The 24904-nt window shown below is 33.9% G+C and overlaps 1 long non-coding RNA gene across 3 annotated transcripts; it reads left to right on the top strand.

Annotated features, from left to right (window-relative positions):
• Positions 1 to 10227: 10227 nt before the first annotated feature.
• LOC138700087 (uncharacterized) lies at positions 10228 to 24459 on the top strand. Of its 3 annotated transcripts, none has more exons than XR_011332188.1 (6): positions 10228 to 12816; positions 13271 to 13400; positions 14437 to 18448; positions 20556 to 20665; positions 22450 to 22590; positions 23125 to 24459. It is a non-coding gene; the product is annotated as an uncharacterized lncRNA (long non-coding RNA). The 3 variants fall into 3 exon arrangements; XR_011332189.1 differs by lacking the exon at positions 20556 to 20665 and having other exon boundaries at positions 10228 to 12254; positions 12699 to 12816; positions 23125 to 24458; XR_011332187.1 differs by lacking the exon at positions 20556 to 20665 and having other exon boundaries at positions 23125 to 24458.
• The last annotated feature ends 445 nt before the right edge of the window (positions 24460 to 24904 follow it).

The following is a 24904-nucleotide window of genomic DNA, read 5'->3' as shown; positions in this document are numbered from 1 at the left end:
AGGTGAAAAAAGCATGTGCGTATAGCTTACTAGCAGATGAAACGGCCGATTATTTCGAGAAAGGAGCAGTTATCCATAAGGTTACAGTATTTCAACAAAGAGGCCGATGAAATCAAAGTGGAATTTGTTGGTTTTGTTGAACTAGAAGCACTTGACACAAAAATCATTGTGAAAGTCATTGACAATTTTGTCACAAATGAAGAACTGGATCCCAAGAAATGCGTTGGCTTGGGTTTTGATGGCTGTTCTACGTTGTCTGGCAAAGAAGGTGAGGTCCAAGTAGTATTGAGGGAAAGTATCAAAACGCATTGTTATTTCATTGCTTTTCACACAAACTAAATCTGGTCGTAAGTGATTTGAACACAATAGATTTGAATGTCATATTGGGGTTAAGATTTCAGATAAGTTGAAGTATACGTATATAATAACAAATTGTTTTATGATTTCAGTCAACAACTTATCATTTAATACAGAAATAATTTTCTGTTATTTCACATCACAAAATTAGACTATATATCCACAAATATTTTCGATTTTTTTTTTAAATCATCTTCAGGTGGAGAGACATAAATTGACAAATTGAGCATACGTGAAATACAAGAAAAAATATATACACACATTATAAACAAATAAATAAAAATCAATGTTGTATAATATTATACAAAGTAGCTCACATGAAAATAAAGATCATCTAAGATACCAAACTTCAAAATAATTTCATAGTATATTAAAGATCCCAAAACCAAACATCAAATACAAAAAGCTAAATCTGAACATAAGAAGGTCATCAAGCTAGGGAAAAAACTTAATCGAAATAATAGGGGCCTATCATTAATATTAAAGCAGATAAATCCGATTCTATTGTCCTGATGAAAAAGGAAAGTTACCTTAACAATAGATTAGAATGTATTACTAAAAATCAAATAACAGAACTTAAAGTGGATTCTATTGAACAAATAAAGCATGACATAAAATCAGCAGTTGACCTAATTCTCCCGTGAAAATCCTATATATATAAATCAAAACCCTAGTATCTCTATCTTGAGGACTTTACCCAAAACTCATAAAGCAAATTTATCAATGAGACCTGTTGTTAATAGTATGCAGGCTCCAAATCACAAAAGTAATCAATTCCTTTTACAATTTTTTAAATAAAATATACATACAAACAAAAGGTTCACCTATGGGAGATTCATAACCGAAATTTTTCTTCAGCACTTAGAAAATCAACATATTCTTAATATACAGCTACAACATAACATTAAAGCATATTTTCGATATGTTGACGATACTTTAATAATATACAATAGTGCTTCATAACCAGAACATATCGTCAATTCCTTCAACAGTTTGCATCCCCAAATTAACTTCACGCATGAAGTAGAACATAACAGAAGTATTAACTTCCTTGATCTGAACATTAAGATTAAAAAATCCAAATTTGTGTACAATATTTACCGGAAATCTATGTCAATCAATTATACCATACATCAAACATCTAATCATCCATATTCTCACAAAATTTGTAAATTCAGGTTTTTAGTCGATAATTTAATAAACACATGCCTTAATAAACAAACTTACTCAACAGATTACAAATACATAATACAATTAGCTATTGAGAATGATTTTAATAATAAAAATAATTCAGAACTTTGTCCGCAACTGAATTAGAAAATTAAGAAATAATACACCCACCAATTTACAACCTATTGAATTAAAAAAGCCAAAACTTAGAACTCTGTGACCTATATAGGGAAAATTAATAATCAAATATCTGTCTTTTTCAAAAAATAAAATATAAACATTACTTATAAATTCAATTAAATAAGCTTATTATTTTTCAGTCAATGACTTGTTATGTTATTTAAGGAATTATTTCTTAAATATTATATGATAAGTCATTGACTGAAAAATAATAAACTTATTCAATTTAACTCATTACGACTTATCTGAAAAAATCTTCAAAATGAATTGTAAAAAAAAAAAAACAAAACTTATAAAACCAACAATAAATTAAACAGTATAATCCCCAATAAAATCAGGAACACTAACAAACATTTACATGGTGGAGTTTATCAATTAAATTGTACTAACTGCAATATGAAATACATCAGCTAAACAAAAAGAAATTTTCATACTAGGTACATAGAATATAAATCTGATTTCATTAACAATAGAAATAAATCAAAATTTGCCACTCAATTAACACAGGTCATGAACTTAATAGTATTCATAACACATTACAAATCTTAAAAACAATAAATGATCCATATTTAATTAATACAGCTGAGAAATATTTCATAGCCAGGAATTGAGTGTAAGAGAAGGCCTTATGGCCTTAACTCTGTCAGGTTAAATAAAGCCATTATTATCATTATTATTATTATTATTATTATTATTATTATTAAAATCAAAACATACAATTGCTAAATGAAAAAGTTCCCAATTTCAAAAATCCCCTATATCGCATCACTATATAATCATTTATCCAGTAGTTTTGCCTTGCCACTTGTTGAAGCTCCCCTCTCCCTTCCTACCTACATTCCACACAGTGTATACAATCAGTCACAATCTTTATAACACTTCGATGAGATGACCTCGACGTCTGACTCTGTGTATTCCTCTTAACACCGTAAGTATAAATAAAAAAGCATAACTCTTGTTTTTCTAATTATTGTTTCGTAAAAATTACTTTTTGGTTAATTTCAAATGTTTTAATTTTTATTTATAATGTGTATAGCCTATATATATTTTTTTTCTTGTATTTCACCTATGCTCAATTTGTCAATTTATGTTTCTCTACCTGAAGATCATTTTAAAAAAAATCGAAAATATTTGTGGATATATAACCTTGTGATATGAAATAACAGAAAATTGTTTCTGTATTAATTGATAAGTTGTTGACTGGAATAATAAAACAATTTATTATTATAGAACACAATAGGCCTACCTGAAATCCGTAATACTGTAGAAACCATAACGGACATTATTAGGTTTTTCTGTGAATTGAGAAGAAAATTGATACGAAAAATCCCACGCCTATGCGAGACCAGATGGTCTGAAAAACATAATAAGTGCATTAGGATGTTTAAAGAGCACTTCTTACAAATAGTTCATGTGTTTAAAAAACCCTTCCATTGAAGGAAATGCCACCACAAGAAAGAGCGCCTTTCAGTTGCATTCTATGGCTTGTAAGTCGTCATTCATCATGGCTGTCATTTTGATCACGAAGTATTCTGCAATGTTAGAACCAGTAGTGAATGCTCTCCAATCCAAGACCTTGGATATCGTCAAAACTTCACAGCACATTCGACGCACTGTGGAAATGATTGGGCACCATCGTGAGGCTGAAGAAAAAATCACCGATGAATGTTAAAAGAAGGTGATCAAATCGCCGAGCAACTGAGACTGAATCTGAATATACCACGGATAGTTGGTAGGCAGCAGCAACGCAGCAACCATCGAGTAACAAATCCCTTGGAGTTCTGGAGAAGATCTTTAATAATTCCTGGATTCTATTATTTCTTCTTTAGAATTATGGTTTTCTACTGACAATACACCTGTCTTTGCATTAACATATCTACATCCTTCGCACATGTTACTCATGACAATTGATGAATTAAGGAGATTGAACCCAGAGCCACCGGTGTAGCTAAGGCGCTTGCCTGCCGATCCGAAGTTGCGTTCGGGCGCGGGTTCGATTCCTGCTTGGGCTGATTACCTGGTTGGGGTTTTCCCGCGGTTTTCCCCAACCATAAGGCAAATGTCAGTTATCTATGGCAAATGCTCGGCCTTATCTCGCCAAATATCATCTCGCTATCACCAATTCCACCGACGCTCAATAACCTCGTATTTGATACAGCATCGTTAAATAACCAAGTAAAAAAAAAAGAGACTGAACCTTTCTTTCCGGTGACGAAAAGGGTTCTACTGCTCGTCCAGCCATGCACCACTAGTACAGTACAGCGCTCTTTCAGCAGTCTGCGAAGGATCAAGACATGGTTACAAAGCACTATGGGAGAGAACAGGTTAAACAGACTGGCTATGATGAGTGTACATAGAAAATTAATTTGTGCTTGACAATTACGATTACTTTATTCATAGAGTATTTGAAAAATGTTCCATGAAGCAAGAAATTTACTGTTTTCAATAATTATCAATTATTTAGGCCTACAACTCTCCCATATTGTAAATTTTTCTTCGTTTCATGTTGTACTGTATTGTATTGTATTTGCTATTCTATGCTATTAATAAAATACAAATTAATTAAATATCAATTATTATCTTATCAATAGGCCTATAAATGTTTCTAGTTTATTATGTCTGTTTCTTTTCCTGTAAGTCTAAGCTCTATAAAAGTTTAAGCTGTCCCCCACCCCCGCCAGCTTGGAAACTGATGACGTCCCTGTATGGGCCTGTATCATAATATGGAGTTGGTCTCTGCTGTATGTGGTAAGGGATTTACTTCAATTCTTTTTTTGCACCATTAGATGTGATATTTTCCATACCATCTGCTACATAGCTTGCACACACATTTCTTGTCAGCTTTCAGTAGCTCTGGTCAGAGCTCTAACAGCTTCATCAGTGGTTCCCAAACTTTTTCGATTCGCGAATCCCTTTCAGGATGATCTTAATTTGGCGAAATTCTCTTTACTAGAAATAATATTTAAGGACCCTAAATTATCTTAAAGTTTATGTAGTTTTGATAAATAGCCATACCCTAGGATTCCCCTCCAAAAATGACGCAACAATGCATGATATATTGAAACTTCATAAGTTCCAACAATTATACACTTATTTTACATTTAAACAATTAAAATCCGAATTAAATAAGTAAATTAATAATAGAATAGCGCATTTTGCTATCTATAAAGTCACATTATTAGATTTCACACATTTTAATTTCAGCATACACTGAGAATTACGTTATTGATATTATGGAAATATTTTGTGTAATGACAGAATTTCTTACAGGCTTAAGTTGCAGGGTAGTTTCAATATTTTAAACTTCTCTCTTAACCTAAACGTTTTTATTATAGAGTTATTGACTTCTTCATTTGAAATTCAATGAGAGGGACGCACATAATTTCGATAGCACAGAGTTTTGAAATCAGGAACTAAAGAAGTTACTGGAAATCTCATATCACTTTCAGCACAAAGTCTATTTCTGGATTTACTTTTTAGATAGGGTTATGAAGAAAGAGACTTCTTGCATAAATATGTGGATGAAAGAGGTAAGAAGACTCTTATGGTTTTATTTGCTAACACTGGGAACTCTTTAAAACTAATTAATGGCAAAGATTTATAGAACAATGTGAAATATACAGACACATAAAAACACACCCCAACGAAATTCTCAACACACAACTCAACTTCAAAACACACACACTCTTTGACCCTACACTATACCAACGAACGAACCCTCACAGGAAACAGAACAAGAGGCGCCAAGACCAACAATGACCAGTTCTGAAGATGACCCATAAATACTGTCTTCCTCCGACGAGTTTAGTGCTGGGACCTGAGGTATTCTTGCCATCGGTGCAGGGGGTTGCAGGTAGATTCTTTTGTTGCTACAGCCAAGCCAAGCCGAGCGGAGTGGGAAGTATTAATCGTCCAAAAATATGCAGTCTTCAGTTTGTAGTAGTGTGTGAATATTTCATATACATATTGTTTACCTAAGCCTATATGGTTTTGTTATTAATATATTAAATATATTGTTGCAATTTTTGCTCAAACATCTCCCTGATGTTAGCTATGTTAATATTATATGAATTACTCATATCAAATACACTCAGGGACAAAAAAACCGGACATTTTAATATTTGCTGGTATTTTACAAAACATTATCTTCTCACACAATATTATGGTAGCCATCTGTTGTTATGGAGACGTGTATACATTGTTGATTGTTTTTTGTTTTATAAACAATGTTTGTAATTTCAGTACTCCGTATGACCGGAAATAATGTTCAACGATAAATACCTTTTCCTTGTAAGAATCATAATTGCAGCACTAGCCCCAATGCTGAATATACAATATGTCAAACTATCATATAAAATAAATAAATACTCGTACTTACTTCCTGAGGAAACATAGACAACAGATGAGCGATAATTTCAGTGTTGTTTATTTTACCGCATACTGTAGGCCTGCTATAGGCCTAGTATGTATTAGGTACTCTACAGTGTCTTTAGTCTCTATGGAAGTTGATTTATTATAGATACCAGTAGGATATAAACACTGAATTGTGCAATTCTTCTGAATAGTACACTGTTTTTTCAGACTTTATGAATAATAAAAAGGACATTTCATAATCTTATTGACTATGTTAGTAGAATATTGCATCCCACAACAAATTGTTCAGTACATATTTTATAATACGGAGTATAAAGATACTTCAATCTCAATTAAAATTGCAGATAAATTGTCAACCTGGAAGATGGTTTCTTCTGGTGTCCAATAAAGATGCTCACTGTTCGCCTTCTATTTAACATATTTAATGCCATAATATGTGAATTTAGGAAAACAAGACATGGCCACATACCAATAAACCGCAATTTAAATTTGAACGTATTGTTATTTGCAGATGATTTAGCTTTGCTAGCCTGTTCAGTGGACGATTTATAAAGGTCCATATACAATTTGAAACTCATAGCAGACAAAAATACTCTATGGAAATTTCTACCGACAAAACTAAAATTATGGCTTTTTGTGGCAAGGAGCATGTTCCTAGCAAGATTTATATTAATGGAAGTATTTTGGAAAGCGTTAAAGAATTTAAATATCTTGGCTACAAATTCTTTTTTAGCAGATTTAGACATTCATGACAAAATTATACAGTATAATAAATCAATGGATATAAACAGAATCATGAAACCATCTCTAGTTCAGCAACATACCCATACTCGTCTATATAAAAACTTAGCACGACCAGTCCTGTGCTATGGAAGTGATGCATGGACTCTAAAGAAATGTGTCGCAAGTAGAATCACTGCTAGTGAAATGAGATTCATGCGCCGAACAGCTGGCTATACTAAGTGGGACCATGAAAGAAATGAAGACATCTTAAAGGAACTTGACATGAACTCTATACTAGCAGACATATTACTGTATGTCACTATCAAGATAACTGGCATCAGCATGTGAGGCGTATGTCTAGGATTAGAATCCCTCGTGCAATCCTGCATTACCAACCTAGAGGCAGAAGATCAACTGGACGTCCAATGAAGAGATGGGCTGAAAACTTTTGTGAACTGTAACAGTCCTTCTGGAACTATAACCTGTATGGCTGATGATGATGATGATGATGATGATGATGATGATGATTTCATAATGTAGGAAAAATGTAACAAAAGTGAAAGTTTAGCCCCTGTATAATCAGTTAAAATGCATAAAACCAATAAAATCAGTTGTATTGCAAATTGAATTCGTCGAATGTGTATTAACGTTAAGGTAGGAACGCAGTCATATCACATGTCCAGGATTCTTAATGAGAAAATCTGGCAACCCTGTCTCTGAGTGCTACCAGAATACAACAGTGGTTCACACACGATGTCTGAAAACCATTTAACACGTCGAAAAGACATCAAAAGAATTAACAAATGGCACATAATTGCACATGTAAATATACAATGATTATTCGGGATCTAAGAATGCATGTGCTCTACAAATAATACCTCCCGGACCTCCTCTTTGTTGAGGCATAAATACTTAAAATCTGCACTTTATGACACTATTCAATTGCATAAAGCTATAGGATGGCGACATGTGTATTTGTGCTCGTCTGTCTGTTTCTCGTTTCCGTTGCCTGGCACATACTGTATCTCCGTGTCCACAACAGCCATTTTCATAGGCCTATAACATACTGAGAAAGTTATTCTCTGCCACTATCTAAACATCCGCTTCATTTCAAAGAACTGAAAACACATGTCTAATTCACATAGAGTCATATTTGCTACAGGTCGATAGTCCATGTGTAATTTGTAATGATAATACCATAACAATAAAACAATTCAAAATCTGCCATTAGTGAAACATTTTAGCAAACTCCATGCAAAACTTCGCGAACTCCCTTATTCACGAATCACAGTCTGGGAAACGCTGCCTCCTTCTAGAGTTCATCAATAATAAAATATTGAATGAGTTGAGACATAGGATCCAAACATCATCTACCTCGTTCCATAATTCAGTAAGCATTTACAATGGCTTTGCTTCTACTAAAGTAGTGGCAAAAAAAAAAAAAAAACCGGACTGACCCTTGTAGCTGATTTCAGAGCCTTGTTCACTCCAGAGGCACGATAGACTAGCAACTAAGACTTTCGCAGTTCGAATCCTGCCTGGGAAGGAAACTTTTTTTTTGTCCCTTATCCAAATTTATTCCCAATACTTTTCGATTGCAGCGATATTTTACTACTTAATTAACTTATTATTCCCAGAACATGAATTTTACCAGCTTATTTTCTAATGGCTTTCGAAATGGGCTACATCAGCAGTCGAAACTACAGCAATTTCAATAGATTACTCGCTATCTTGTGAATGCGGGCATGTCATGCGCTGTGGCTCATTTCAGGGACTTTAATTATTCCGTCGGTTCAGTTTTTTGTGCCACTATTGTACATACAAGCTAACAGGTTTTCCTTATTCCTCAGTGATAAACTACCTGTAATAATAGCTTTTATATATTAAATGTAATAAATTATAATATAAAATATAATAATATTATAAAATTATGTATAAAATTTGTTTAATATCCATAAACAATATATAGGTGTATGGTTTTACTACTCATAGGAGATGTGTTTTTCAATTTTCAGTGCTATCAATTGCTGATGGGATCAGAGACCATGAAACGTCTCTGCTCCCATTATAAATGGACTTTAGAGTTAGTCATTACAACTAATGAGGGATTTATTATTTTATCGACCCAGTTAATAATATGTGTACCCAGATTAATTAATTGTATGTTAATGGAAGCCATGGTTGAATCCAACCAATCAGAAAGAGAATGCTCATTGTCTCAACTCTTATCACAGTATAAAGATCTAAACGAGGAATTTTACCAACTCTTAACAAAACTGATTCCTTTTGTTTCATATGTTAATGAAAATAAAATTGAAATTGCAAACACATTAATTTGGAAACACAAGGTTCTATTTATTTCAACTCAGTACAATATAAAATAATATTATTCCAAACATTTTAGGTTCACGAAATGATAAACAACTCATTTACGAAGCTAACAGATCACAGTGGTCATTAAAATGTTTTCCATTTTCATTTTGCTTCTAAACAAACTTTAAAAATGCTCTCTGGTAAAATTTACAAAACAATAGATAGAACCTTGTTATTCTGAGCTGATTGTTCGGCTTGGTTAAGTTTAGAAAAAAATATTTCAACTTTTTTTATCATGTTTCCTTATTAAACGACAAGCTAGGATGGAGTTGTTAATGTAGTTTCAGACAAAGAACCAGATAATCTTTAAAAATTCGAGAACATTGGTAATTACTAACTAATCGTACATTCAAGAAAACGAAACAAATACATGACCTTAGCTTGCAGTAAGGCTGTTGTCATTCACACATTAATGTGAGTGCACTTTAGTGGCAGCAAGAGAAAAAAGAGATTTTTTGAGACAGAAGTGTGAAAAAAATAAGAACCAAGAAAAAACGTACACCTCTTTCCTGTTGCATGGCCATCAAATTATGATTAATTCATAATATACAGCTTCAAACATTTCTAAGCATGATGTGTCTATCGGGAAACGAAAAAATTAAATGGAAAATGCGACCACACATGCTTAATTATCGCCACATTGAATGAAACCAAGAAACGGAGCGTGAGATTCAGACATATTTTTAGCACATAAAGAAAAAGGCCACCAAACAAAATGAAAGTTTTAATGGTTGGTGTCACTAAGGAGTGCACATAATTTACTATTACTGTAACAGAATTGCTTAACTGTGAACAAGTGGAGGTGGAAACACAGGAACACGCCGAGGGCGATCTTTCTGAAAAATAGCTCTTAGACATAAAATTTGTAACTACCTACGCCTAAAAAGACGACGAAGCCTACAAAATACCCATCTTAAACAGAACCAGCAGCCACATTTCGTTGTTGTCTCCTCATCTTCTTCTTCTGCTGGTAGATGATTCAATGATGGTGCTGGCGCTGGCACGGAATCTTCTGATGATGATATCATAGGATAAGGCACGTGATATACCTTACAGAAATCTGGCAAGGTCCAGGCGGCTTCCATGAAATCTGCAAGAAGCAAAATAAACTTGATCATTAAACATGACTGTGTCATTGCAGTGGCATATTAATAGAGCGAAGATTCGAATGCAACTACATATTTTTACTGTTCATTTGCAAATCATACAAAATCATTTTATGCATGTTTTGAATAACTGTAATGACGAATATTCAAAATTAATTGTACACTGGCTCGCAAAACTTTTGTCCTATGAAATAATGTGGAAGTGAACTTTGTGAGATATTATGTTGGCAATATGTCTACATACCCCACTCCACATGTCGTCCTGAGAAGGGAGATATCAGATATTTGAACTCTGAGTTGCAGGTATATAACTAGCTAATCGAACTAAAGACAACCTATTAGAGCAATAAGGGTATATGTAACCGACAGAAATAAAACATTGAGTCTATTTTGCACCGAAATGTTTAAAACATGTTGTTTATTTCTCTTGAGTATTATATGATATTCCAGAAAAATGTTTCATCTTCTTTGCACGTATAAATACCATGTTGGATCATAAACATAGAATAGATCACATCGTGTTTTGATAAGAATATTATGAATATCCATGGGAAAAATGTAATATTTTCAGATTAAAATATTTCCTCAAACACCAGTCATGGGCCTATTCAGGTATTTCATTCTATTGGCTCCACAAGGTTCCAGCCAGAATATGTAACATCAACACAACGCAGTAGACTTATTTCTGTCGACTTTTGGGGATGGATTTCCAGGCTATGAGGAGAAATTCTGTGTAAAATTGAAGAGAATTTTACTTTCCAGCATTATATCCACATACTGGAAAATACATGCTCCTAGCATGCGCACGTTGCAACCTGATATAATTATATTTTTTCAACAGAACAATTCCTCCATCTACACAACTTTGTTGTATTAGATATGGTTCCAATATCATGTTTTGTGTTGAAAGCACAGACATTTGCTATTTCTATATGTTTTGCTTATTTTTTAGTTCGTTACATCCACATTTTCGTTCCATTACTATATGAGAGTAATATGCAAACTTTTTTAATGTGTGCAAAATATAAATTATACTGCTGTATCCTACGGGTTATAATTGACAGTCAAGTTTAAATTATACACATACCCATAAAAATTTGTCTTAATAAAATTATTTACCCGAATTTTTAGAATATTAATCTATTGATTGTTAGTGCCACCTTTAAACAATCTAATTTTCTTAACATAGTGTTATTACCATGGCAAGAGCCAAAGAAAAATAAGCTAAAGGCGCAGTATAATGCAAAGAACGTGGCATGAGGAGGAGCTACAAAATGCCGTGTTTATTAAATTTATCTACTGTATATCACTAGACCACTGAGTAACAGGGCCGGCCCGTCCTTATGTGCTACAGTGCTACAGCACAATGATAATTTTGGCTCAAATAATGTATTTGTAATACCACCATAGTATTTGATCTGTCATTTGACAATTTCCCGTGGTTATGTTCATGACGCGTTATAAAGTGTTTAGTCCAGGGGGGTGTAACTCAAATGATAGATGTTGGATGCTCATAGATGTTCCATAGTTTGCCGCATGTGGTCAGGACAGCGCTGGCTGTATTTCGATCACAGAGTTTGTAAAATTACCAGTACAAAATTCTTTGGTTTCGAAAGTTCTTTGGTTATAAGTTTTGCCAATATGACAGTTTTAAACAGATATTATTAATATCCATTATTTACAGAATGTGTCAGTTTTATAATATTCGGATTATTATTACTATTACTATATAGCTAATTTGCATTTTCATTCGAGGACAAAGTAGCCATATTAGTGTAGTGTGTATGACCTATTAACCTCATTTGTTCAGTTGATCAATTGTTGGATGTTGGCATTTCTATTCTGTTTAAATCTTGTATAAATTATGGAATGGACGAACATGGCTGCTTAAGGAAGAAATTTGAACAGATCGAGTTAATTGAGAAGTTACTGGTGCTTTCCTGCAACAAGAAATAATTCGCAACGTTAAAGGTAAGAAAGAAATATGTTTGAGATTACATCTACACGGTTCAACTTTTCTTTCAACTTCACACATTCAAGTAATGCCTGCAAGATTGGTATTTAATAATAACGGAAGTGCACACAATGTGCAGGATAATATATTATTTTAGCTTTCGCTGCTGCAGAACTTGGTCAGTGAAACTATAATTGGTCTTTACACTCCATCACATGGTATTTTGGTATTTTAATATTAATATGGCGTACCTTGTAGATAGAAAATCTTAATGTATCTTAATTCAACATGCGCTTTAAACTTGATTCTTTCAATATTCTTCCCAGACTGCGTGCGTACGAGCATGAAAAACTGAACCGTGTAGATGCAGCTTAACTGCACCGTCATGTTTTCTAATTTAAACTGAATTCTTCCATCATATCTTAAACGTTTATTAAACTGAGATCTGTAATTGTTTTCAGGGATAAACTTCAGAACGCGATTACGTTCCTTCTACCACTACCACATGATGAACTGACTTCTGTGTTGAATTACAACAGTGTATTAGGTCTAACTGCAATTACGCCAAGAGCTTTAAAGGTAAGCTAACAGAGTTAATATACACTTTGGGTATGAACGAACATCTTATTTTTGTATATAGCTAAGTTAAGTTGGTCAGACATCTTAAAATTCGTGGGACAGAATCTGATATGACTAAATATGTTGTTCCCGGTGTAATTCTTTACAGTTGCGTTACCAAAGGATGGCGGGGTACCTTAACTTGGTAACGCAATAGTAAAGAAGTGTTGTTCCCGAAAAGATATATTTTAGAAATTTGACTTTACAGTTAACAGTAGTGCCTTTACTGGAATAATTTTGATAAAATAAAAAGAGTTAAATTGCCGGAGATATTTATTATTTTTATAGACTCGTGGATAGAATTCTTCCAGGAATATTTCACAAACGTAATTATACTGCAATCCTTCAATTGTTCTATGAAATGTAGTGTTATTAATGCATTATATGATACTAGGCTACTGCTGGTTTGTTTCAGTTAATAGAAAGACAAATGGCGGAGTTTTACACTGTGAATGTGCTGCAGTGTACTGTCAGAAATCGGATAGTAATGAGAAGATCTGATTATTCCTGTTTCCTGCGCCAAGTAATGCAGCACAGCTTAAAAGGTAAGTAGTGGCATTTTGGTAAACTGTAGTGATTTTTAAATTTAAGTGAGAATTATTTGTCAAATTCATATTTGTTTATTAAAATGAGTTTTTGCCTTCTTTTGTAATTCATTTAAACTTAATTTGTGCATTAGTTCCTACATAATTGTGTATTTTGTTAATGTGTTATTTTAAGTAATTAACAACATCGCTTCAAAAATAATTTACTATGTTTACACATAGGCCTCATTATTAATACATGAAGAGTTACAGCACTAATAACCTGCACTTAATGATAATAATAATTAGCTTAGACTTAGGCAAGATATTATGCTCAGTTTGTTATTCATTAGAAAAAAATTCAACTATTTAGGGAGATTAATATTTACAAATAAATTTATCAGAAGAGCTTAGCATTGTGTGTTTTCAGAATAAATATGTAGTCCATTTGGCATTGTGCAACTTTTACTTTAAATATTGTTATGAGCTACAACTATTCATTTCAATCCTCAGCATCATACTGTGCTTTAATTAGGTGGTGATTCCGAAAGTAGGCTCTACTTGACTACCTGTACCATGTGTTCTGTTGCTCCTTAATTAGGAGTTGGGAAAAGACATATGAGAAGCAAACTTTCAAAACCTGTCCATTTCTTCAGAAAATGCTAGAATTATATGTCTGTAATAAACAAAGATTTTTCTGTGGTGAAATTTTATATGAATTCATAGGAAGAAAAATATATTTCACCATAGAAAATATTTTGTTCATTGCAGAGATGCAAGTTTGCTACTCATATATATTGCTAATAGTTTTAAGAAGCAGCAGAACAGACATATGTAAAAAGTTTATATATTTTTTTTTTTTCAGGAAGTTAATTTCTCATCTTAATCATGTTAGGTGCATATAATTTTAATCTGTGATTTAAGTAGTAACAATTATTTGATGTAAATAAAATGAAAATTATTTTATTTACATCATGATTAAATCATTAATTTAAATTAATACCAACCCTGGTTTGTGTATTTTTTAAAGATAATAATAGAATTTTGATTGTAACAGGTACCACATGTGGGCAGCTGTGGCAGAAAATCCTCATCCTTACAGAAGGGCCTATATATGTGCAAGCCATTTTCGCAGTAATCAGTATAACGGTGACTTCAGATATAACTTACTAAGAGGGGCCATTCCATCAAGGGATGCTTGGTATCCCACTCAAGAACTACGACCCACTTCATCACCAGCCTACTTACATTAACCTATTTCACCACCTAACATAATTGCTTCATTCATTGCACTTCACTGTGGCATCAATTTGAACCTGTATTCTCTTTCATTGAGTGATTCATTCATTGTCTTTATCTTTTAACAAAATTGTGTTTAATTTTGTTGACAAGTGTATGGTAATGGACTTCATTCATTATTATTATTATTATTATTATTATTAAAGGTAAAAGGTAAAGGTATCCCCGTAACATGCCAAGAAGGCATTTGGGGGGCATGGAGGTAGAGCCCCATGCTTTCCATGACCTCGGTACTAGAATGAATTATTATTATTATTATTATTATTATTATTATTATTATTATTATTATTATTATTATCATTGTTATCTCATTTCGTTTAATGTGTTGATTTCTTCAGTTAATTGAAGGAAAATAAGGGGAATTCATTCATTCATCTGAAAAAAAAAAGTAGAGTACTTGACTTCTACATTATGATCAATATAATTTTTGTAATATATAGGGCAATGATAAATCTAACGATCTTTAAGACCCTAAGTTAACATTACATAGTAATATAAATACAAATAATAATTACTAGTACAATGAGCATTTCAATTGTGTCATCTATAGGGCATAGGAGGGAGTCCAGTGGCAGCGATACGAATCTGCAGCTTCTGCAACTGGTGAGATTTGGGTGCATTATTTAGAATTTTTAGAGAGTAAATATGTTGTTGTTTTCTAATGTCAGGCGTTTGACAATAAAGTCATTTGACCTCTTGCATTCCAATATTTTTCAAAGATATTATCATGACCAGAGTAAATATGTTGATGTTTTCTAATGCCAGGCATTTGACAATAAAGTCATTTGACCTCTTGCACTCCAGTATTTTTCAAAATTATTGTCATGGTCAGCCACTGAAGCACAGATTTTGAGGTGTTCCGAATCCATTTCTTGGTTTGAGTAACACAATGGACAGTTAGGAGACTGATATATTCCAATTCTATGCAGCAAAATAGTCCCCCAATCGGATTTCTGGGCGGGACTACTTTAATGGTACAGAAGCAACTAAATTTTTTTATAATGGAATGCTTGTATAACATCAGCTAAGAAGAGAGTAAATATGGTACAATATTTTGTCTCTTCTCACTTTATAGATCTCTTGGATATGGAACAACAAGTTTTGACGGAGAAATCATTGTAATAAGTGAAAGTCTCAGGAATCTTCTATGCCACATCAATAAATTTAAGAATGCAGTTATATTGTCAGACTCCAAAGCAGCTATTCTATCAATAGTCTCTAAATACATACTTTCATCTCAAACAGCAGAAATAACTAAAATGCTCTCTCAATTAATATCACTCAATAAAAGAATTGTATTCCAGTGGATACCATCCCATTGTGGAATCCTGGGAAACGAGAATGCTGATGCTTTAGCAAAGAAGGGCAGCACTGCTACTCACAGACCTGTTACTAAATCTACGTATTACTCAGTGAAAAGATTTATTAAATCTACATACTTAGACTTCAACAAACAAAATTTGATAACACAAATCTCAAGGGAAAAAATGGAACTCTCTGCATCATAATCCATAGTTAATTCCCGATTTACCACGAAAATCGTCTGTAGCTGCATTTAGATTGGCAACAGGCCATGACTGTCTGGCCAAACAAACACCTGCATAGAATTGGAATATATCAGTCCCCTAACTACCCACTGTGCAACTCAAACCAAGAAATGGATTCGGAACACCTCAAAATCTGTGCTTCAGTGGCTGGCCATGATAATATCTTCGAAAAATATTGGAGTGCAAGAGGTCAAATGACTTTGTCAAACCCCTAGCATTAGAATACAACAACAACATATTTTGAGCAATGGAGCCACAACCAAATCAAACACTCAGTATCAAAGCTCAAAATTAGGAAATGTTGCGAAGTATAGACTTATCTCTAATAAATTGTATTGCACTTTTTCTAATATGTTCAGTGTTTTGAATCAACTATACATCAGAGAATGAAAAATAATTTTTTTACTTGTATTTCTTAATGGTGTTTTTATTAAAAGTCTAAGTTAATTTTATGTCTGTTGTAGACAAATAGTTTTCTTTGTATTCTTTATCAGTGGTGATTATTGATTACTTAGATTTTTAATATCCATATATTAAACTAATGGCAGTTACTTTTAAAAATAGATGTTCAGCTCTGACGGTGTAAAACAAATAAAGTGGTGTTTTATAAATGTTTATGAACGTGCGTTGTACTGTGTCACAGCAAAACATCTTATGACTATTTTCAAGCTAATGTTTGACATAAAAAATTAAGAGCGAATTATAATTATATAACTGACCAATAATAACTTCGAAGTCAATATTCCAAAGTCAATCTTTGTTTTTATCTTCGAATACATGATACATAACATTATTTAAAAATAGTGCTTAAGGTGTTTTGGAGAGAAGTATCCTATCCTATTCGCATCCTGTATCTCAATTAAATATTTGATCTAGAAGATGCAAAAACTTTTATTAGTCAAATTTGATAAATTAATTTAATAAAAGGGTTAAATGACGGTGTTAAAAGAGGGAGTGTGTTAATGGTTTTCAGTTTCATGTTCAACCATTATATTTATATTCACATGTTAAAACAAAAATGTGATATAAATATTGTGGTTAAACATGTTATTTAAACTGATAAACCATTACACACTCCTTTGGCGATATGAAAAATACCAGTATGCGTTGGTATAATAGGTATCTGCAGTACCGATCGTGCTCTAATGTTGGCATAACGGATACCTGTAATACCGATCGGGCCGTGTAACAAGGGATGTAGTTCCGCATTCTGCCGCTATGTGTAACGAGATGTAGTTCCGATGTTTTGCCGCCAAGTGTCTCGACGTCGCGTCAATAGCGTGTCGAAGGTAATGCATTGAGTTGGGGGTCTTTCTATTTATTTGTCTATGGTTTAGTCTTCGTGCCTTCTTTGGTGCCTCAGGGGGTTCGTTGTGCTACTCCACATGAAAAATGTAGACAGTTATGCGCATGTGCGAAGCTGAAATCACTGCTCTGATTGGCTAGTTTTACGCGGGAAAGTGCTGTAGTCAGCTTCAGCACAACACAGCTTGGAGATAGCAAAAGTAAAGCGTAACGAAAGAATGCTTGTTTGTGGAAGAATTCGGAACTATGTACAATGTATTTGGTAATTCAAGTGTCCGACTGCTGCTGCCATCTACCAGTTGAAGTTGCTGTCAACAGCTATACTATACTGAACAAAAGAGTGTTCCAGATACAAGTTGGATTTCTATACGGAAGACCTGACTTCCGAAATATTAATGTCTGTTCAATTGTCACAATACATAGTATCCAACAATTTACAGGATCCATTCTGTGAAGTATTGAAGTTGTTAAATATTTTGGTTACAACACCAATGACCTCTGCTGAGCCAGAAAGATGTTTTTCTTGCTTGAAACGTATAAAAACATTTTTAAGGAACACTATGTCCCAGGATCGTCTCACTGCTCTTGCAGTACTGTCAATAGAAAAGAGTATGATGTCCAAGATGGAGGGGTTTAATACCAAATGACAAGTTCTGCAGTACAAAAGAACGTCGTATGGACTTCATATTTCATCACTAGACGAGACTCCAAATTAAGATAAATACATAAGTGTAGGCCTCTACAGTAGGCCGATATAGAGATTGTAGCACACTCATTATTTTGACCACCAGCCGCTACTGCTGAGTAAACATATTCTCTTTAAGTTTACTAAGTAGCTTAGCTCAACGTTTCTGTTATGAGGAGGGGTGGTTTTTTACCTGCGGGGAGATTACCTGCTGCCTACACTACTGTCCTAGAGTGAGTACAAATACCAACTTAAGAATGAGAAAAACTGTACAGTATATCGTACAAAAGTTTGTAAGGCAGTGTACATACTGTACAAATAGTTTGCATTTTTCAGACGTTCCTGTGTATAATAGACTATTGAGCATGCAATGTAGCATATTTTCAGTATTTTGTGGCATCATCATCATCATCATCATCATCATCATCATCATCAGTCATACAGGTTATAGTCCAAGGACTGTTACAGTCCACAAAAGTTTTCAGTTCATCTCTTCATTGGACGTCCAGTAGATAAAGTCCAAAATTAGCATATTTTGTAAAAACGATAATATTTTGAATTGTTTTTCATCTCATACATCGCAAATGGCTCATCCAATTCTGATATTTCTGTATGAAATGGAGTACTGATTCCAGACTGAGTTCTTCCATTACTACTTCGTTGCATTTATGGTCCCATTTTGTATATCCTGCTAATCTCATTTCATGAACTGTTATTCTGCGTTCATCCATCCGCCTTAATGTCCATGCCTCACTACCATAACGGAGTACAGGTTTGTTAAAGGCGTATTCCATTGCTTTTCTGTACCAAGGACCATATTGATTATTCCCATAGTTTTGGAGTATTTTACAAATCATTATTAAAAATATTAATTTGTAGCCAAGATACGTAAAATCATTTAATCTTTCTAAAATTTTGCCTTCTAAACATATTTTACTAGGGACAGGGTACTTTCAGCAGAAAACCATAATTTTGTTTTTTTTTTTTAATGTATTTATTTCCATGTTATATTTTTGCAATGATATTTAAATTATGTACCTGTACTGAGTATTGTAAATCATTTTCTGTAAGTGCTATTAAAACTAGGTAATCTGCAAATATTAAAGAACTGAATGAACCTATTTTTTAATTTCTGTTTATCTGCAACTGATCATGTTGCATTTCTCTCCATTCCTAAATAATTTTATTCATACCTTCGTTTTAATCCTGTGTTAATTTCTAGCCATTCTGAGGTCCTATTATTAATTTTAACTGAAATTAAATTTGTCCTGCCTAGCTTAAAATCCCATAATCACCTTTCCCTGTTGTACTATTTCTCAGTTGGCATTTTTTGGTGAAGTTTATTTATTGTTCTCCAACCAGGAGATTAACCGTGAAAGGAATGTGCTTATTATTGCACTCTCCTGCATATGTTATTTCCTGTATGGAGGGATTAAAAGACCAGGAAATTAACCATGATCTAATTTTGTAACTAGGGTAGTATAGTGTATCAGTGTTATTGTTTGTGCTTTGAGGGTAGCCAATGGAGATGCGTGTACCACGTGTGTGACCTTTTGACATCTTATGACATCAACATTCATTCATAGCATAACCCCGCTGTGTCTCATTCCCCTGAGACTTTCTCCTGGTTGGAGTACAGTATATACACTTTAACATCTATGGTTATATTACTTGTGTAGGATCTGTGGGTATATCAGTTGGCTGTGGACTTTTGCTCTGACCCTGTTTTTATTGTCGTGTGTTATAGATGGCTTATGTTCATGTGACTGATTTAGATTTTGTTTTACTGTTTATGATATTGGTGATTAAGGGGGTCATGAATCATGGTATGTAAATTTCCAACTCGGCATGTGTATTCGTGACTGAGGAAAAGCATGAAAAATCTCAGTCAAATTGGCTGGCGACGGGATTTGAACCCAGGATCTTAGAATACGAGTCTCAAACACTACCGTTCCAGACAAGTTCTTTTGGTTTTCTTTATTGCTTATCCATTCTTTGTAATTTTATTGTTTGTTAGTTAAAACTATAGCAATAGACATACTGTGTTGTGCAGTTGTGCAATTAAAAGTTCTTCGGAGAAAATTTTGTCACTAATTCTTTCATCCAGTATTCGCACCATGTAAAATTTCGGGGCTCTGTACTGGAATGTGCCGCTTTTTAGGTTGTAATAATGGTGAGGGTATGCCTTGCTCCAGAACATGATGGCCTTTCTTCTTCCTGGAATTGGTAAACCCTCATCTTCTCCTCAACCCTTTGGCATGTGGTAGAAATACAATAATATGACAATGACTTCAAGATTGGCAGCTCAGCTAAGTATTTATGCCTTGCTTGTTCCTACAGTTACGAGATGAAGGGTGTGAGGGAATGCCGCCATGTCGCCTTTACATGCAATGAAGGTGTTTGGGGGCCAAGGAGATAGAACTCCATGCCCAAGTTACCTCCTATACCTAGTAAGAAGAAAGTAACTAGGGGATTGTAAATAGAATAATTAAGTAACATTATTTCATGATATGAATACTTCCTATAAGGTTGTTCCACGTTAATATAAGAGAGGGGGGGGGGGGGCTTGTGGTTTCTCATGCTGAGAGTTAGCGTGGGTCAGTTGTCAGTTGTTGAACACAATGAATCTCTCTACCTGTTTGCTACTTTGGGAAAGGAAGCTAAGGATGAAGAGGAAATCATCCTGAATGCTTTGCTGGAGAAGACAGTGATTTCTTCAGTACACTATCAATACTCCAAGTATCTTATTTTCCTATTTTATTATTAATTTTTATCACACATTCGTTCCTCGGACCCTCATAATTATGAACTTAATAATAATAATAATAATAATGTTTTATTTTCGCTGGCAGAGTTAAGGCCATAAGGCCTTCTCTTCCACTCAACCAGCCTTAATCAATACAATACATAAATTTAAATTACAAATATTTTCACTACACTTAAAAGGTTCTCCAGCAATAATCTTCACTACACATTTATTTAAATTTAGATAAATCTATAAGGTAAAGTAGTAACTTAATTTATGAGCTAATTTAATTCAATGAATTATAATTAATTTAATATTTGAGATAGCTAGTAAAATGATGAAAATTAATTTAATATAAGCTTACTAGGACTATGTTACAGGGAGAATATATATATTTCTATTTCTATAATGAGAATATTAATGTAATTGCCATTACATCACTTTCGATAAAAAATAACATTAAAAAGTTCTCCCATATAGTTCATTTATTTGGAAGTCTCAGAAAAAAATAGGAAGAATGAGCTAAACAAATTACAAATGCCAGTTTTTACACCATTTTATACAGATTTACGCTTTCCTGTTCAACAATATAAAAGAAGAAAATAAGCGTGGTGTAAGGTGGTTCATGATACTATGGCAAAAACTGAAGTTGTTCCAATCTTAGTTTTGTTTTTGTCCTCTAGGACAGTCAAACTGCTGTGTTAAATTTTAAGTTAATGAAGTGATGTCTAGAGATCGCTCCATTTTAATAATTTATGCAAATTTAATCAAGTACGAGTAAATGAATAGGCCTACGTTTAATAGTTTGAGATCTTCTCATATACAGTATATTGTTACTGTATTTCTGTTCTGACTGTCAGCACACTTGGATAAGAAATGATTTAATAAAGTGATATGATTACGTTTACTGTCATATTAAAAGCTAGAGAATTTCGTGTTAAAATGTTAAATTAATGTTCTTCCTTTCTGTCAAGAACTTTATTTGTTTTAACTTCAAACATTTAAGAACAGGTTCTAAGAGCTGCGACAAATTCAACAAGTGAGGAGTCGAGCAACTGGTGTGAACTTGCTGATTGACATCAGTGGACAAATGCTCTATTCGCTACCAATAAGGATTCCAGTCTGCTACATTTGTGCACAGAGTCCGTGGATATCCAGAGTACCGCAATCCTTTGCGCCAGAAATGCAGACAAATCAGCCATTGCCATATACATTTGTATAGGAAATGAATGTAGCCTAGATCAGAATCAAATATTTATAATTTTAAGGGCCACAGACACTGGGCTAAAGTGAGTTTTAATTTAAATGCCCCTATTCCGAGCATGTTGAAATGGAAAAACAATGGCAACTGACTAGCTGATTGCGCTATCAACAGGTATCCACGGACTCTGCTTGTGCGTAGTGCCACTACTTCAATATGTAAACAGTTACTGTACCTCTCGCGTTATCAAATAGGGAGTAATAGAGACAATTCTCCACTTCCTGCAGACAGTAAAACCCCTCTAGCATGACGGCCCTCTCCCACTCGGCGTACTGGCGACAGGCACGTTCCACCGAGTGGTCACTGCTCGAGGTCTGGGTGGCAGCGTTCACCATCATCGGCCTGCCAGTTCCATGTCCAGCTGAAAGGTAGTGTAATTCTGAGTTGAAATCTTCGTAATACACTGATTGTTAACTATGAAGAGGATAAATGGGTATTGTCCAGCTGAATGATTATGTCACATCCCGGTTTGTCCCACTCATTTCTCCTGTCCTTTCTGTAAGGACTAGGGGGTGAGCTGTTAGGCTCTTCTCTGCAAATATTTGCTGTACGGAATTAGAAGTTTACATAGAATTATACGACTGTTTAAAATCATTTCAAGAAAAGGACTTCCTTAAGTAAGTAGGCCTAATTATCATGTGATTTCCTCGTTTTGACGATCCTGTGACATAACCACTTGGACGGACAGTAGCATGACAACATGTACGTCACCAAACTATTAACAATAAGTAAATTATTAATATAATATCTGAAAAGGAATCAAAATATGAAGCACGTAGTAACAGTTACTTCTAATATAGATACAACCACAAATAAAAATAAATTCAGAGAATTGAAATAAAGGAAGTTTAGACGTTTATTTAAAAAATAAAATTAACTTCTTGATATTCTTTTATTTACAGATGGCTCCTAAATGTTGTGTACTGGCAATTACCAGAGCGCTATAAGTGAGAGTATTAGGTTACAGTTCTCAAATTTCCAACTGAAAAGGATAAGTTATGTGGCTAGAAGCTAATCGTATACCACGAAATGTCTTCACTCCAAGAAAGCATTCAGTTGTGTGTATTAAACACTTTGAAGTAAATGACTTGTATCTAGTACATGTTTCTAGAGACAGAGAAGGAATACCCCCGAAATAGATGTCTCTTAAAACAAGGATGTTTCCAGGTTTACCGGAACGATTAGATAATCTTATTAACTTACTCAACAAGAATGAACCCTGCTAATAGATGGCAGAATATAGATACAACCACAAATAAAAATAAATTCAGAGAATTGAAATAAAGGAAGTTTAGACTTTTATTTAAAAAATAAAATTAACTTCTTGATATTCTTTTATTTACAGATGGCTCCTAAATGTTGTGTACTGGCAATTACCAGAGCGCTATAAGTGAGAGTATTAGGTTACAGTTCTCAGAGATTTGAGCAGCAACAAATTAAGTGGTTGAAAATGGACAAAATTAATTCATTTGATGAACTATGTCATATAGATACTTTAAAAGAGATAGCAGGTGGATCGTCAATGCAATGTTTGTGTACTTTTTGTTGGTTAAATTTGAGGGTGTGACACAAACTGATGTGACTATTAAAGTATATGAAAATATATCTGTGCAATTGTGTGTAAGCAATCAAAATGATATTCACTCCATCACATAGTCGGTAAGTGCAAACATCTAATTATAAGTGTGATCCCAATTGGAGAGCATTCTTCTGAAGTATGTAAATTATTCCATAATAATTATTACAGTGTAATGATGTTACTGTAACATTGTATGTTGGTCACGTATTTATGTTTAAGCATAATGCTTTATTGGAGGAAGTATTCAAAAGCCGCTTATTATGTTTATTGGAACAAATTTCAAGCATATTTAGTAAAATGCCAAATGACTAATAACTCCATTTTTGTTGTACGAACAGTCATTTTCATCCTATACTGTTATTAGATACTTTCAATTTTATACATTAATAGAATATTGAAATATTCTAACAAATACAGTAATCAATAATAATGAACTATATTATTTCAATGTACCGAAGTACATATGATATTTCCATGCAGATATTCTGCGTCATCATACGATGAAAGAGGAATGGAACAGAGAAAAATTCTCTCCGGCGCCGGGACTTGAACCTGGGTTTTCAGCTCTACGTGCTGATGCTTTATCCACTAAGCCACACCGGATACAACCCCGGCGTCGAACAGAATTGTCTCTGATTGAGTTCCAACTCTTGGGTTCCCTCTAGTGCCGCCCTCTGCACTATGTCATAGATGTCTATGAACATAGGACTGAAGTCCACACATGTGCTGAGGTGCACTCGTTATGAGTGACTAGTTGGTTGGGATCCGACGGAATAAGCGCCGTCTTAAATCACTTCGTGATTTACGCATATCATATATTATTTCAATGTACCGAATTACATATGATATTTCCATGCAGATATTCTGCGTCATCATACGATGAAAGAGTAATGGAACGGAGAAAAATTCTCTCCGGCGCCGGGACTTGAACCCGGGTTTTCAGCTCTACGTGCTGATGCTTTATCCACTAAGCCACACCGGATACAACCCCGGCGTCGAACAGAATTGTCTCTGATTGAGTTCCAACTCTTGGGTTCCCTCTAGTGGCCGCCCTCCAAGAGTTGGAACTCAATCAGAGACAATTCTGTTCGACGCCGGGGTTG

Source organism: Periplaneta americana, chromosome 5 (genome assembly GCF_040183065.1).
Source record: "Periplaneta americana isolate PAMFEO1 chromosome 5, P.americana_PAMFEO1_priV1, whole genome shotgun sequence".
Classification (NCBI taxonomy): domain Eukaryota; kingdom Metazoa; phylum Arthropoda; class Insecta; order Blattodea; family Blattidae; genus Periplaneta; species Periplaneta americana.
Note: the sequence above shows the minus strand (reverse complement) of the source record. Positions and strands in the feature narration are given on the sequence as shown.